Below are 16,411 nucleotides of genomic sequence, written 5' to 3' on the forward strand. Positions count from 1 at the left end.
ATCATGTTCTGTGCCATCATTAAGATGAAATTTTAATTGTAAATTAGGATCTACTTTTAAAAGCAAGATATGTATAATATCCTTCAACCTAGGTCTTCTATGGCAGGATAAGGACTTGTGATAGAACTTCCAAAGCACCCTAGCAAGCTGAGGGTTTACAGAATGTCCCGGCTTTTTAAGGACATTAGGTTGTATCTTGGTTCCTATAAGCTATTCAGCTCCCAAAGAGCAAGAATTACAGAGTTTTGTAGAGTGGTTTATAATGGTAAAACATAGAATGGTTTCCCAGATGTCTATGGATAAGCCCAGATGATCGCATAAAAATCACTGGAAAAATTTGCTTAAAATAAGGACAGACGGGCTCATCCAGGAGATTTCTTGGTAATGAGACAATTTAATGCTTATTTTACTTATATTCCCAAGATCATTCAGGCAGCCAGTGGCCGAAACAGGTTTGAACACAGGCTGCAGAGTTCGCACTTTACACTTCTATGTGATGTTGTCCATAATCTGTAAATTTACAGGTTTTCCAGGTGATTCTGATATGCAGCAAGGCTTGGAAACCCCGACAACCCTCAAATGAGGTATGAATCTCCCTCTCTTAGAACCTGCACCTTTTCAGTCTCTTAGCTAGGGCTGGAAGCCAGCCACTTTAAGAGAACCTGGTTTTTGAATTTCTAGTCATTTAACTACTGCATTCTCTGTTCCCTGGAGACTAAGTCTGATCATGGGAGGAAGCAAATGGATAGAAAGAGTGTGGACTTGGGAATAAATAATGTGTAACACTGGGTTGACTGATATGGCTTAGAAGAGCTATTTCTGTGCATCTCTTCCCAATCCTGTGTTTAGTGGTGTTATGTTCGTAGCTTGAAATCCACCCTGATGAGAGTATTTACACAATAGAAATCAGAAAACACTACCAAAGGGTGTTCCTTTTCCCCCAGAGTGCTGGTAGTTAAACATGCACCAGCATAATCCCCAGAATTTATGGCATAACCCCCTGGTCAGCCACCTATTGGCTATATCACTTTGGGCACATTCTTTAAATTCTCCAAACCTCAGGTTTCTCATTTGTTAAAAAGAGAGGAAAATAAAATACCTAGGAATAAATCTAACCAAGGAAGTGAAAGACCCATACTCTGAAAACCTCAAGACACTCATGAGAGAAATTAAAGAAGATACCAATAAATGGAAACACATCTTGTGCTCATGGATAGGAAGAATTAATATTGTCAAAATGGCCATCCTGCCTAAAGCAATCTACAGATTCAATGCAACCCCTATCAAAATACCAACAGCATTCTTCAGTGAACTAGAGCAAATAGTTCTAAAATTCATATGGAACCACAAAAGACCCCAAATAGCCAAATCAATCCTGAGAAGGAAGAATAAAGCAGGGGAGATTACACTCCCCAACTTCAAGCTCTACTACAAAGCCACAGTAATCAAGACAATTTGGTACTGGCACAAGAATGGACCCATAGACCAATGGAACAGACTAGAGAGCCCAGATATAAACCCAAGCATATGTGGTCAATTAATATATGATAAAGGAGCCATGGATATACAATGGGGAAATGACAGCCTCTTCAACAACTGGTGTTGGCAAAACTGGACAGCTACATGTAAGAGAATGAAACTGGACTATTGTCTAACCCATACACAAAAGTAAACTCAAAATGGATCACAGACCTGAATGTAAGTCATGAAACCATAAAATTCTTAGAAGAAAACACAGGCAAAAATCTCTTGAATATAAACATTAGCAACTTTTTCCTGAACGCATCTCCTCAGGCAAGGGAAGCAAAATAAAAAATGAACAAATGGGACTACATCATGCTAAAAAGCTTCTGTACAGCAAAGGACACCATCAGCAGAACAAAAAGGCATCCTACAGTATGGGAGAATATATTTGTAAGTGATATCCGATGGGTTAACCTCCAAAATATACAAAGAACTCACATGCCTCAACACCCAAAAAGCAAACCTATTAAAAAATAGACATGATCATCTACAATTGCCCTCTTACAGCACTAAATTATGTTTTCTACCTTTATCTTGCATCTACCTACCACTTCAGCATTTTATTTTAAAAAAATAATAATAATAAGGAAGAAATGTGGGATTCACATATAAATCAAGTATAAAAATCCAACGAATAATCATATCTGACTTGATTGTTTATACTTCATGATGTGTGATCAAAACCGAAAGTTTCTGTGATATGACTGCCCTTGCACTGTTCACCATGTAAGAACTTATTCACTATGTAAGAACTTGTTCACCATGTAAGAACTTGTTTGTTATGCTTCAGAAGATTGGAGACTGTTGAGAATTAGGCTTGGGGTTGATTAATGATTGTGCATTGAGTCCCCCATACAGAATTTTATTGTTGTTAACAACCATTTGATCAATAAATATGAGAGATGCCCTCTCAAAAAAAAAAAATGGACAGAAGATATGAACAGACACTTCTCCAAAGAAGAAATTCAGATGGCCAACAGGCACATGAAAAGATGCTCCACATCGCTAATTATCAGGGAAATGAATTAAAACCACAATAAGATACCACCTTACACCAGTTAGGATGGCCAACATTCAAAAGAGAGACAACAAATGCTGACGAGGATGTGGAGAAAGGGGAACCCTCCTATACTGCTGGTGGGAATGTAAACTAGTTCAACCATTGTGGAAAGCAATATGGAGATTCCTCAAAAAACTAAAAATAGAAATACCACTTGACCCGGGAACTCCACTCCTAGGAATTTACCCAAAGAAAACAACTTCTCAGGTTCAAAAAGACAGATGCACCCCTATGTTTATTGCAGCACTATTTACAATAGCCAAGATATGGAGGCAACCTAAGTGTCCATCAGTAGATGAATGGATAAAGAAGATGTGGTACATATACAAATGGAGTACTATTCAGCCATTAGAAAGAAACAAATCCTACCATTTGCAACAACATGGATGGAGCTAGAGGGTATTATGCTCAGTGAAGTAAGCCAGGTAGAGAAAAACAAATACTGTGTTTTATATTTGAAACCAATATAAGATTGTATATCAATGATACTTCAATAAAAAAAATTATTTTTAATATCCAAAAAAAAAAAAGAGAGGAATGACAGCTGAGATATCAAATGAGATAAGAAATGAGAAGCATTTGGCAGAGTTTTGAAGAGATGAATGAAAAGCAGGTACTTCACAAATACTGTTCCTCTTTCTGGCCGTTGTCCAATCACTCCCGAACAATGAAAGACATCTCTCATATCCCAACATGTCTTCTCTTTATTAAACTAAAATATCTTTGAATTATTACTCACTGAGAGTGTTTCCCATTTTTGCATTTCGAGGTGTGTCACACATGGCTCACAGCTCAAGCTCCCTTGGGAAGTATTGCGGTGTTTCTTGGCATCCCCACCGGGCATTTCACGTGTGCTTGTTGTCTGATGGGGAGCCCCTCCTGCTGCGGCTCCCTCTGCCACCTGGGCTGACATGGGTCACCCTGGGGACCCTTGGTGGTGCATCAGAAGCCAGGAAATGTCGGAGTTCTGTGGCAAAGCAGGAAGCCTGCTCCTATGCCCGTGTGGGTCATTAACTTCCACAAGTAGCAGGGATGGGTTTCTTAAGCCCCAAAGGCCCCAAAGTCTTTGGAGCGTTTTGGTGACATTGCTGTTTAATTGCTCTAATCCCCTCCCCTCTCCACAGGAATCGAATACGAATTTGAAGAGGAGGGAGATACCTGAATCTGGAGATAAACTCAAATAACAAACAAAACTTGTGCCCAGACCACTGCTTCCTTCAACACCTAAGGCTTTGTAACCAAGGTCAGCTGCCTGACTCTTCCACCTGGTTCTGTTCCCTCCCAAGAGGCTCATTTGCCCATCAACCAGCTAGACACCCTGCACCCACCTGAATTTCAGTGGTGGTAGACTCGGCTTGGAGGCGCCTGTGAAATGGCTCATGAAGTGTGTACCCGGAGCTGAGCCCCATATTCCAGGTGCAGCTGGGTGTGCAGAATGGAGAGGGAGACCTCTTTTCCTGGACAGAACACTATTGTTTTATAAAAGTGGCCTGAGATGGAATTATTTGTTTTTAAAGTCATCCCCTTAATATAAACCTTAATATAAACTAAACTTACAGTATGCCAGAAGATTGCTTTAAGGTGCTGTGTAGTCATATCTTCCACTAATCTCATATTGGTACAGTTGATTCTTTGAACATAAATGGAAAACTTTTAAGTTTGACCTATGAAATCTTAATGTATGACATTAGGCCCATTGCCCCAGCCTACTGAGGGAATTTTAATTTCTGAGTTGGTCTTTGTCAAATATTCTTTCATGTGGCCAAAAAATGGCTAAGATGGTATGTTTTGTTTGATGTTGCTCCTAAGAGCAAAAAAATGGAGCCAACTTTGCTCTCTATAGTAAAGATATATATGGCGCACAAAGGTTGCTGGTTTGGAGCCAGGCAGACCTCAGCTTGCTTCTTAACCCTATGACCTTGGGCTGTTATCCTCTGAGCCCCAATTCCTTCATTCATACAATAGAAATTATGCTTATCTTGCCTGGATGTTTCAAGCTTAGTGATATTGTATGCAGTCTTAGTGCTGCATCTGACATGTAGTAGGTGCTTGGCAAACAGCCGCTATTTGTATTAATAGCAGATTCTATCTAGTCCCTACCTGCCTAATTTCCTTCCCCCAGGTTGGATACCACCCCACCCCGGCTCCGGCTCCAGCCCTGGCTCCCCACTGACAGGCTCAGCTCTGCACCATGCTTAGGCCGACCCTGACCTTGGTGTTAACGTACCCCAGCTGTTGTTCTCCTGCCTCTGGCTCTGCTCTGAGATCCAGATCTCTGCCCTGTTCCCATGAACCATGGTGCTCTGTTCCTCTGTTCAGTACCAAGTCCCCTTTGGGATCCTCTTGTCAAATCTCCCAACCCCGAAGCCCTCCCCCCACAAAGAGGAGAAGGTGGTAATGCTCATGAGGCCAGTCCAATAACATGGTCTTGCCACCCACTGACAAGCCTTCCTGCTGCCAGTGCCTGCATTTCCAAGTGTCACCTATCCTCATCCACCAGGCCTGTCCCCATCATTTGGGATATTCCAGTTACTTAGAGCCAGATTCCCTCACTTACCTTCTGGACTGCACCTTTCTCTAGTACCTGTTCTGTGAACTCCTGGCGCCACCTGATTACCTGGTCTAATTCCTGAACGCTGTTCATTCCTCCTGCCTATTCACATTGGTGAATGTATGAGGATAGTAAAGCTATCATCTTGAAGCCTTAACTGTGGGTCACACTGAGGTGTGTAAAATCTGGGTAGCCTTTGACCTTTGAATCTGTAAGTGGTAATGAGGCTTACAAATATCTGGATTAAAATATTCTGGGTATACAGGAAAGTCACTACTTCTGTGGAGCTTGAAAATCTTCTGAAATGTTCATACATTAAAAGAGCTGGAGGGTTCAGGTGCTCTTAGCATTAACACCTCACTGAGGACAGGTCTGGTTTAGATGGTGGATTAGTGATGTGACATTGATAACTCTTAAAAAAACACAGCTGTCAGTTGTTGACAATACTTGGGAGCTAAAAAGTAATAAGCAGGAATGGCTGGTACTGTTTTGTCAACATTGTCCCAGAGGTGAGCCCGACTCAGACCCAGCCGTCCCCTGGGCTTGGTCACTCTTTCTTCCTGAGGGTGAATCTGGGAACATTTCAAGCACTGTGTGTTGTTACAAAACAATTGTTCTTCTAATTCTGTACCTGTCTGTTGGCAATAATCTAAGTTAAAAAGAAGGCAATAAAATTTTATGTGATAGAAATGCATGTTTACTTTAGAAAACTTAGAAAAATACAATGAAATATAAAGAAACAGGTAAGTCACCATCCACCCCAGCATGAAGAGGTCAGCACTGCTGTCATACTTGCAGTTTAATGATAACTCTTTGCATATAATATGGTTTATTAGGAAATAACGTTTGGGGGCAAAAGTAACAACAGGAGTGACCATCATTTACTGAAAGCTTATGTGCCAGGTTCTGTACCAAGTGCTTTAATATGTATTAACCTATTTAATTCTCCCAACAGCCCAGTGAGGTGAGCAGGAGCTGATCCAACCAGTCAGGCTGCCTGGAGTGGGTGTTCTCCAGCCCACTACCCAAAGAAGAAAACAGAGGCTACTCAACCTGTGCCCCAGAAGACCACTTTCAACATGTTACAGGTCAAGAAACTAATTTCAAAATGCATTGGAATACATTATCTTGTGACTCAAGGAGCAGGAGAGAACTTAAACACAGTGCATCACTATCAGTAATATTTGCTTCTTGGCATGTGGCTCTGCTCCAAGTTTAACCTTTTCTCTCACAAGCAGAAGGATGGCATAATAACTAACCTTTTGCCCATTCCTTTATTCCTGAAGCATCCATTCTATTATACTGAGCATTGGTGACTAAGTGAGAAAGTATGAAGAGGGAAATAAAGGCAGCAGAGTAAGGTCTACACAAGCTAGAGTGGGTGACACCCCTCACAAACTTTGCCTCCCAGCTTAAAGTTAGCTTCCTCTCTCTGGATTAGTCGTCCACGGCCTACTGCGTGGTCATCTCACTGGTCTACCAGCATCTTCTCTGGCATGCTTCCATCCCTTTTCTATGTGCAGTGTCCAGAGTTTCCCTGTAAAACACAACTTCAGGCCTGTCACCTCTTAGGATGAAGGCAGGCTCCTTGCCTGGCCCAGCAGTCCCAGTGAGCCTGACTGGGCTGCACGCCCTGGCTTCCGTGGTGCCTCACACTCCATACCCCTCCCTCCCGACAGCCTCTGCTGTGTGCCTTCGCCTGCGTCACTGTCTCCAAGCCTACTTCTTCTTCCTTGGCTCAGAGAATTCCTGACCTGATAGACCAAATTCCCATCCAGCACTGTGCACGTTCTTAGCACACATCACAATCTCAGTTTTACATTTACGCATTTGACCACACTTGATCCGTCTCCCTGACTAAAATATGAGCCCCATGAGAATGGCTTCCATGTCAACAACAGATCTCCAAGGGCTAGCATGGCCCCTGGCATTGAGGAGGCCCCCAGAGAAGGAGTAAATGAAGGACTGAATCAATTTACTGGAAAGTTTACTAGAAGCTAATTTTTTTTTAATGCTACAGAAGAGGGTGCTATGTTTATACAGCCTTGAAATCATTCACCAATAGTGTAAAGCTCATTATTGAAATACATACACACACACATTTTTCATATTAGCAATGAAATGATGCCATGTCTGGTAGGACCCAAAACCTGCACTTCCTGAATATTTTTTTATTAAGTTATTATTTATATACAATCTTAGGAAGGTTTATTGCAGTCACTGTCCATCAGCGTAGTAAGATGCTATAGAGTCACTCCTTGTCTTCTCTGTGCTATACTGCCTTCCCTGTGATCCCCCCCCATATTATGTGTGCTAATCATAATGCTAGCAGCTATTTTTAAGCTAAGTTGCCCAAGTGAATTACTGTGTAATTGATGTAATAACATTCACGACATTAAGGAAAAACAATATGAGAGAGTGAGCACTAATCTGATTTTACTGTCTAATAGGGAGCAGGAAACTGATGCAATAGGGCGGGTTCAGCTCAGTGGGATGGAGCCTCAAGGAATGGCAGTGACCCAGGGTGTCAAAACCAAGTGAGCAGATGGGCCAGAGTCTAACGGGCTACCTGATCAGTGGAATTCAGGCAGAATTCCAAGAGTACAACAAAGCCACAGGCTGCAAACTGACCGTTTCAGCATCAGGATGTTTCGCTGCTGGTTTTAGCCAGTATACTGAGAGGAACTATTCCTGTTCTTTCTTCAGGAGTCCTGACGGCTATCTTGCAATTTCTTTTGCTCTCCAAAGCTCAGAGTTCTGCAGATGCTCACTTTGAAAGACTATGTTTGTTACTGTTGCCTGGTTGGGACACTGGTTTGCATTTGTCTATAAAACTAGGCTAATGATCTCTTCCTCAAAGGATTCTTATGCAGATTATTAAGAGAATTCAAGGAAGAATAAGTATATAATATACTTAATAAAAACCACTTATATGTTATTGAAAATTAGTGATTCAAATGATAAAATTATTTTTGCTCGAGGCATGCCAAGCCCCACTAAATGGCACTATGCTAGTAACGAATATTCCCATTTCTCTATCAATCTTCTAAAGCAGAACAGAAAAGCTATCTTATGGAGAATCTCCCTGAGCAAGTTTTTCTTCATTATATTGAATGAACTTATGTTTTCAGGACCATAAAATTCAAGGTCAAAGTTGTTCTGGGAAATTCCTTAGACATGAAAAGGCAGTAAAGGTAAAGCCTTAGCATTAACATAGTGGAGCCCATAAAGCATAGATTTGGGTCAGAGACCTCAGTTCTTTTCAGCATCTCCAGCTCATTTCTCACAAGCTATGTGATCTTAACTTCTCAGAGCCTCAATTTCCTTATCTGTAAGATGGCCACAATCATATTAGCCCATCACAAGGTTACTGTAAGGACCAAAAGAGAGAGGTTTCGTGGGAAACTTTCAATTCCTATATAAACTGAGTATTGGTTGTATACAGAACAACATCAATTTTATATTCAGTAATGGTAGTAACAGGGCCTAGTTCTCCTTTAGAAACACAATCACTTTTCCCCCTCCCACAGTCAGTAAGCTAGTCATATGCACCTAATAAAGCTCAACACACTGAAGTGTTATGGGACCTAAACACCAATGTAAAGATGACCAAATGACCATGATGTTTTTAAGACCATAATGTTGGCAGAGTTTTTCAAGACAATGTCATATCTCTAGTCAGCCAGAAAGGAGTCCGTCAGTATGATGAGTGAGAGCAACACTCCCACCTGATTAAAATTAAAGGCATTTTATTATTGCTATGTCAATGCTATTCTAACTGAAAATATTGTCGGAAGAATATGTAAGATTGGATGTGAGATAAGCACAAGTAATTTGTGTGAAGCAAACTGACATGTTACTAAATTTAGTCCCATATGAATACTGCCATTAAAGGAAAGGCTCTTCCTGAAGTTGTGCAGGAGAAAACATCTGCTTTCCTGGGTATGTACACAGATGCATATACACATATGGGCATATATGTAGCATGTATCTTCCCAAAGGAATTTCCATTTATTTGCTGCAGATAAATGGATCATTTTATCCTTTATTTTTAAAGTGGGGAAAGGATTTCATGTATGCCTAAGAAAGGTCCTACTATCTTCACAGCAGACTGATTGAGACACAATGACGGGTCTACTTTTATGCGTGCCGGTTAAAATTCTTGGTTGCTAACGTCTAGAAGCAAACTGTGTGTGTGGACTTGCAGCTTGGTCCTCCCTGAAGCAAAATTCTAATCACCACTGTCAAAAGCACCAACCTTGCTAATGAGCAACACTGTAATCTGCAGCCATTGTGTTTTACTTTAAACCAGACATCCTTACAACTCAAAAGTACAAAGATTCAATCTCAATGCCCTGAAGACTCTTCAGGTTATTGCTCAGCGATTCATCAGGAGGGAAAAAACCTATTCTCAACTTAATTGGTTGGAGGGCAATGTATAAATGCATAAAAATGCAATTCACAGCCCATTAGTGAACAGGCTATTCAAGGAATGCACACATTGCAAACACTATCTACATCATAAGGAATGTATAAAGCAGAGTACTGCTTAGTTCACGTGAGATCTTTCTGGCCTTATTTGCTCTGTTTTTCTCAGTTCCTATCTGCTCCCTCAGTGAGTGAAAAGAACCTCTGTGCAGAGGCCATTGAAATGCTCTTTAAACCCCATGTGAATTTTATTAAACATTCTGGGCTGCATCACAAATGCTGATGCTGGCAAAGTAGTCACAGTGGAACAAGGATTTTTAAGTTCTTCATTACCATTGTTGTAAAGCTTTGGGAGGATAGGTTATGGTTTGACAGCCTGTGCAGCCAGCTTTTGTTAAATTTTTAAAAAGCAATTTGGAAATCTCTATCAAGGCTTAAAACAGTAGACTCTCAGGTTCAGAAGGGACCCATTATCAGTGAAAGTACCGGCAGAAACAGAATTCCATGCAGAGTTTAATGGAAGATAATTTAATGGCAAAATGATTTACCAGGATGTGGGCAGGGTTAAGGGATCCAGACAGGGAGGAGAATCTCCCAGTGCTAACAGGGGGCTGGTTTTACCCTGGCCCTGAAGGACAAGGGCAGAAGACAGTGTTGTGAGTGCCAGAGCCTCAGAGGGAGCTGTGGTCCCACCTGGAGGGAGCCCCACCCCTGCGGGGACCTCAGTCCCTGTCCCCGCTCCCAGCAGTCCTTCCAACTGATGAGCCCCAGGGGAAGCAGGGTGGGAGCCTGGATGAGGCAATGGAAAAGCTCAGCTACCACCTGGGCACACAGAGGACTGGGAGAGACAGAAAGTAGGTGCGGGAGGGGCAGCAAGCAGAATAACCCCAACAGACCCTTAAAGGCCTGGAGGTCTTGCGGCTCGCAGACCTGTGTGGGGGCAAAGCACATGGAAACACACTTGGTCTTTGCACAATACCTTCAGCCCAGCCCACTGTAACAGCTTGCCTACCACATGTGAGGCCCTGCTAGCAGCAGGTGCATTTGAAGATGCATAAAGCATCATTCCCTGTCTAGCCCAAGCCAGGAAGACTGGCAAGGAGATAACTTCCATGTAACATGGCATATACCAATTGAAACATGTGCAGTCATCTACTGTAGCATTGTTTAATAGCAGTAAGTTAGAAATAAACTACCAATTGGGGATTGGTTAGATAATGGGACATCAATTCAGTGAAATCCTATGGAACTGCATATTTAAAATGAAGATCTTTATGTAGTGCTATGGAATGATCAGAGACACTTCCATTTGTGGAAAAGGAGAGGGAGAAAAGGAGAATAAAAAAAGAGTATAGTATATACCTATGTTTGCTTTTATATACTGGTCCATCTCCTGAAGGAGTTAAGAGAAAGTGGTAATACAGTAATCAAGACAATCTGGTACTGGCACAAGAACAGACCCATAGACCAATGGAACAGACTAGAGAGCTCAGATATAAACCCAACCATATATGGTCAATTAATATATGATAAAAGAGCCATGGACATACAATGGGGAAATGACAGCCTCTTCAACAGCTGGTGTTGGCAAAACTGGACAGCTACATGCAAGAGAATGAAGCTGGATTATTGTTTAACCCCATACACAAAAGTAAACTTTAAATAGATTAAAGACTTGAATGTAAGTAATGAAACCATAAAACTCTTAAAAGACAACATAGGCAAACATCTCCTGAATATAAGCATGAGCAACTTCTTACTGAACCCATCTCCTCAAGAAAGGGAAACAAAAGCAAAAATGAACTCATGGGACTACATTACACTAAAAAGTTTTTGTATGGCAAAGGACATCATCAACAAAACAAAAAGGCATCCTACAGTATGGGAGAATATATTTGTAAATGACATATCCGACAAGGGGTTAACATCTAAAATATATAAAGAACTTACACACCTCAACACCCAAAAAGCAAAAACCTGATTAACAAATGGGCAGAGGACATGAAGAGACAGTTCTCCAAAGAAGAAATTCAGATGGCCAACAGACACACGAAAAGATGCTCCACATCACTAATCATCAGGGAAATGCATATTAAAACCACAATGAGATATCACCTCATACCAGTAAGGATGGCCAGTATTGAGAAGACTAAGAACAACAAATGCTGGCAAGGATGCAGAGAAAGGGGAACTCTCCTACACTACTGGTGGGAATGTAAGCTAGTTCAACCATTATGGAAAGTGATGTGGAGGTTCCTCAAAAAACTAAAAATAGAAATGCTATTTCACCTGGGAATCCCACTCCTTTGAATTTACCCAAAGAATACAACTTCTTAGATCCAAAAAGACATAATCACCCCTATGTTTATCGCAGCACTTTTTACAATAGCCAAGATATGGAAGCGACCTAAGTGTCCATCAGTAGATGAATGGATAAAGAAGATGCGGAACATATACACAATGGAATACTATTCAGACATAAGAAAGAAACAAATCCTACCATTTGCAACAACATGGATGGAGCTGGAGGACATTATGCTCAGTGAAATGAGCCAGGCGGAGAAAGACAAATGCCAAATGATTTCCCTCATTTGTGGAGTATAACAATGAAGCAAAACTGAAGGAACAAAATGGCAGCAGACTCAGAGACTCCAAGAATGAACTAGTGGTTACCAAAGGAGAGGGGTGTGGGAGGCTGGGTGGGGAGGGAGGGAGAAGGGGATTGAGGGGTATTAGGTTTAGTACACTTGGTGTGGGGGATCACAGGGAGAACAGTGTAGCAAAGAGAAGGGACATAGTGGATCTGTGGCATCTTGCTGCACTGATGGACAGTGACTGCATTGGGGTATGGGTGGGGACTTGATAATATGGGTCAGTGTAATAACCACATTGCTTTTTCATGTGAAACCTTCATAAGAGTGTATATATCAATCATACCTCAATAAAAAATTTTTTAAAAAAAGAGAGAAAGTGGTAATATTGGTTGTCTCTGTGGAAAAGAAATGAGTGGCCTGGGACAGGGCAAAAAGGTGGCATATTGTTTACTTTCTTGATCCTTTTGAATTTTGAACCACATGAGCTACCAATTAAGATAAGCTAATGAAAATTTAAAATTTCAGGTCAACATAAGATGAAAACTGCACAGGGTGTATGGAGCACACAAGAGGGAATCTAGCCTGGCCTGGGGGTCAAGCCAGGCCACCAGGAGCATGTGCTGCCTGACCGGGCTCTTGCCAGAAGCACAGAGCTGGCAGGAAAGGAAGGAATTGGCGGCAACAGAGACCTGAGGCGGGGTGTGTGCTTTGGTGCTGAGAAGCTGTGTGTGACTAGAGCCCCAAGCATGCAAAGTGATAGGAGATGGGGCAGGAGAGCTGCCAGGCCAGCCTGCGGAGGCCCTGTGGAGCCTGCTGTGAAGTTGGTGTTTCGCCCTGCAGAGGCAGAGTGCCCACAGGCTCTGCTTAAGGTTGGTGAGGGAGATGAGCCTGGAGCCAGAGGGTAATGTTCTAGTCCCTGAAACACAGGTACATTGGATTTCACCAGATGAGCTGTGAACAACTGCACCAGGAGGAAACCAAGTTGTTTGATGCAAATCAAACAAAAGATGGTTTCATAATAACATTTGCCAATATTTTAACATGAAACACGAATATTTGCTTCCTAGTGGTTCACTCACATTGACAGTTTTGGCAGAGGGTCTGCAGACAAAAATGGAAAACACTATTGGGATTGGGGAAGATGCTTATACTGATTTTAGAAGCAGAGCACCTTATTAACACAACCCTAATTTTTGAGGAGCACAAAGCGAGAACCACAGATCTCATCCAACCCATGGCTCCTCTGCCCCAAACCTGACCAGCTCAGGATTTGCTGGAAGAGGGTCCATCTGACTGGGGAGCCAGCCTCCCATCCTCCACTCTGCCCTGTCCACATGGGGATGAAGGGCAACTGGACTTAAAGTTTTAACTGGTCTCAGATTCCTTCCTCACTGGTTATATGAACTTGGACAAGCATTTAGTCAATCAGAGCCCTGGTTTCCATATTTATAAAATGGGAATATTTATACTGCCTTATCTTACTAATACACAGGCACATTGAAGGAGGAACTTGAGATAACATATGTGAATATGCTTGAAGAATTAAACATGAAATAAGTTCATTATTTTAAAAAGATCCACTTATGACTCTGTCCCAGATACAAAACAGACTGTCGATTCACGAGCCCTAATTTATTAGGTATTCAGTCAGCAACCAAAAGCAGCGAAACCAACCATCTCCATTTCCTTTTCCATCATGGTGAGAACAATGTTCAACACATAGATGTTCAATAAAATACCAGGTTAACTAATGGTGGTTCACAAGACTAACAGGATTTTAAGGCTTTTATCTAGTTTTGACATTAACTCAAGCAAAGACATTTATATATTAAAACTTTACAGTGAGAGGAAAGGAACATGGCTTTGGAGGCAGAAAGCCCTAGATTAGGTTCACAGTTCAGACTTCCACTTACTTTGTGCCTTGGGCAAGTGGCCTGCTGCCCTGGGACTCCCCTCTCACTCTAAAGAGGTACCACCATTTTGCTACGCTTTTTCTTTTCTTCCTCCTTCCTTCTCCTCCGCATTCTACACAGGATGCCAGAAGGTAAGCTAAGGAAAAGTTCGTTTTCTAAGTGCCCCCGCTAAGACGCATGTTACAGGAGCCCCACACAACTTCCAAGTCTTAGTCCGAGACACAGTGTGAGCCCCCCGTCCGCTGCCCACTGCACTCATCCTGGAGAGGGACACCCGAGTCACACAGTCCTCGTCTACACAGCGACCTCTTGGCTCCCCCCACCCGCCACGCGCTGGGCTGGTGCTGCTGGGGATACGGAGGTGGAGGAGACAAGCTCGGCCGCCTCCCTCACGGCGCCCAAGGCGAACCCGGAGACGCCCGATGAAGAACGCCCCAAAGTGGTTTTGAACAGTTTGGTGAAGGAAGAGAGGGAGTCTGCGAGGCGAGGCATCCTGAGGACCGTCATTTGTGTTGCGGGCGTCTTAGAGCACAGCGGGCGCCCGCCCAGGGGTCCTGAGGGAGCGGCCCGGAGAGCCCCGCAGACGTGGGGTCCAGGAGGACACCTCCAGTCTGACCCCGCCGGGAGCTCTGGAGCACTACTTGCAGGACCCAGTTTGTCCCCCTCGGAGGCAAGGGGCTGAACCGATTTACCCTCTGTCAATTGATTGTTGGTTAAGTCCTCCTCCGGGGACAGCGCGACCTCACAGGCTTCTGTCAGCAAGGCAGCCCCGCCCGCCACAGGCTGCGGTGAGACCCCCGGGTCAGGTGATGCACACGGGCACCCCGGGCAGCCTGCGCTACCAGTGCCCTGGGCTTCGCTGGAGAAGGGGCTTCTGAGCGAAGACCCCCGGGACGAGCGGGAGCCAAAGAAGAGTCTCGAGCTCAGGAGACAACACGTGCGCGCAGACAGACAGAAGGTCAGCGGGGCTGGAGCACGTGAGGTAAAGGAACAGGGGATCAAGATTGCCGCGGGGGCAGCCAGGTCACCTCGGGTTTTATCCCAAGACGATGGGCAACCACTGAAAGGGTTTAAGCAGTAAAGTGACATAAACTTTCTTCTAATATTTTAGTAACACTTTGGACCAGTAGGAGGGAGTGATGAGCGGGAAAGGGAAGACCCTGGGAAACTGCACAGGGGGCTGGTCTGCGGCCTGGCGGCAGGGGAGGGCGACTTAGACGAGGGTGAAATGGGGACTGAAAGAGATGGACGCAGCATATGTACGAGGGAGGAAGAACCAACAGACTTTGGTAATGAATCATCTGTGATGAGGAAAGTTTTGTATCTTGATGGGAGGTCAAGGTGAGAGTTTGAATTTATACTATTTCCCCTCTTTTTGTGTTACAAGCAAAACAGGTTTGTAGCTTGGTGTCAAGATTTTTTTTCTTTTCCTGCCTACCTCCTCTGTTAGTTGGCAGGGCACTCTGAAAGAGACTGACAATAAAGTGAGGTAACAAAACAGCCACTCTGCAACGGCCAGACAAGCTTCTGGAGATTAAGCTGCATATCACAGTTTTCTATCGCTGCATAACAAGGTAACACAGACTTAGTGGCTCATACTAACACACATTTATTATCTCACCCTTTCCATGGGTTAGCATCCTGGGCATGCTTACCCGAATTCTCTACTCCTGAGTCTCCCTCGGCTGCAGTCAACGTGTCAGTCAGGGCTGGGGTCCCACCTGAGACTCAGGGTCCTCTTCCAAATTCACACCTTGTTGGGAAAATTCATTTCCTTGTGAATGGGGAACTCCTGGCTGCTTCCTTATTCAAGGACAGCAGGAGAACCTCTTATCTCTAGATCTTTATAAAGGGCTCACCTAATTAAAGTCCACCTAGGACTATTTGATTAACTTAACCTCAAATGATGAGGTGCTTTATTTCATCTAGAAAATCCTTTCACCTTTGCCTTATAATGTAACCTAACCACAAGAATGATATTCCATGGGGAGGGGATGGTCACTGGGGTAGAATTCTGTCTACCTCAAAGTAAAACTGAAAAGAGATAGACAATAGAAGAAAGTTTCATGACAGCTTATGAATTTAGTAGGAGTTAAAAAAAATCTTTATCATTAGATTTCTACTTCAGGATTAGAGATCTCTGCCCAAATTTGGTGAAATCAGCCAGAGATAAGAAGGCAGAAATGTGTACAAGAGACCCAGGCAGACAGATAATCAAACTAATTTGAGTAGTTTCTCTTTCTGGTAATCTGTCAGCTAATTAGCAAGTCACCATCCCTACAGTTTCTGAATCACCTGTTCATTTCTCAGATACCGGATAACTGAGGAAATACTATAAATA

General features: G+C 43.0%; 1 long non-coding RNA gene across 4 annotated transcripts in view; it reads left to right on the forward strand.

Annotated features, from left to right (window-relative positions):
• LOC108406096 (uncharacterized) overlaps positions 1-12,228 on the forward strand; it is a 35,612-nt gene extending 23,384 nt beyond the window's left edge. For 3 of the 4 annotated variants that reach the window (XR_012132364.1, XR_001855357.3, XR_005059856.2), the window contains 2 exons: positions 3,709-3,827; positions 6,091-12,228. This is a non-coding gene — a long non-coding RNA (uncharacterized lncRNA). Of the gene's footprint in view, positions 1-533; positions 585-3,708; positions 3,828-6,090 lie in introns of those variants that run through there. The other variant, XR_001855358.3, reaches the window with a different exon arrangement.
• The last annotated feature ends 4,183 nt before the right edge of the window (positions 12,229-16,411 follow it).

The sequence above is a fragment of the Manis javanica genome, chromosome 6, assembly GCF_040802235.1.
Source record: "Manis javanica isolate MJ-LG chromosome 6, MJ_LKY, whole genome shotgun sequence".
Lineage (NCBI taxonomy): Eukaryota > Metazoa > Chordata > Mammalia > Pholidota > Manidae > Manis > Manis javanica.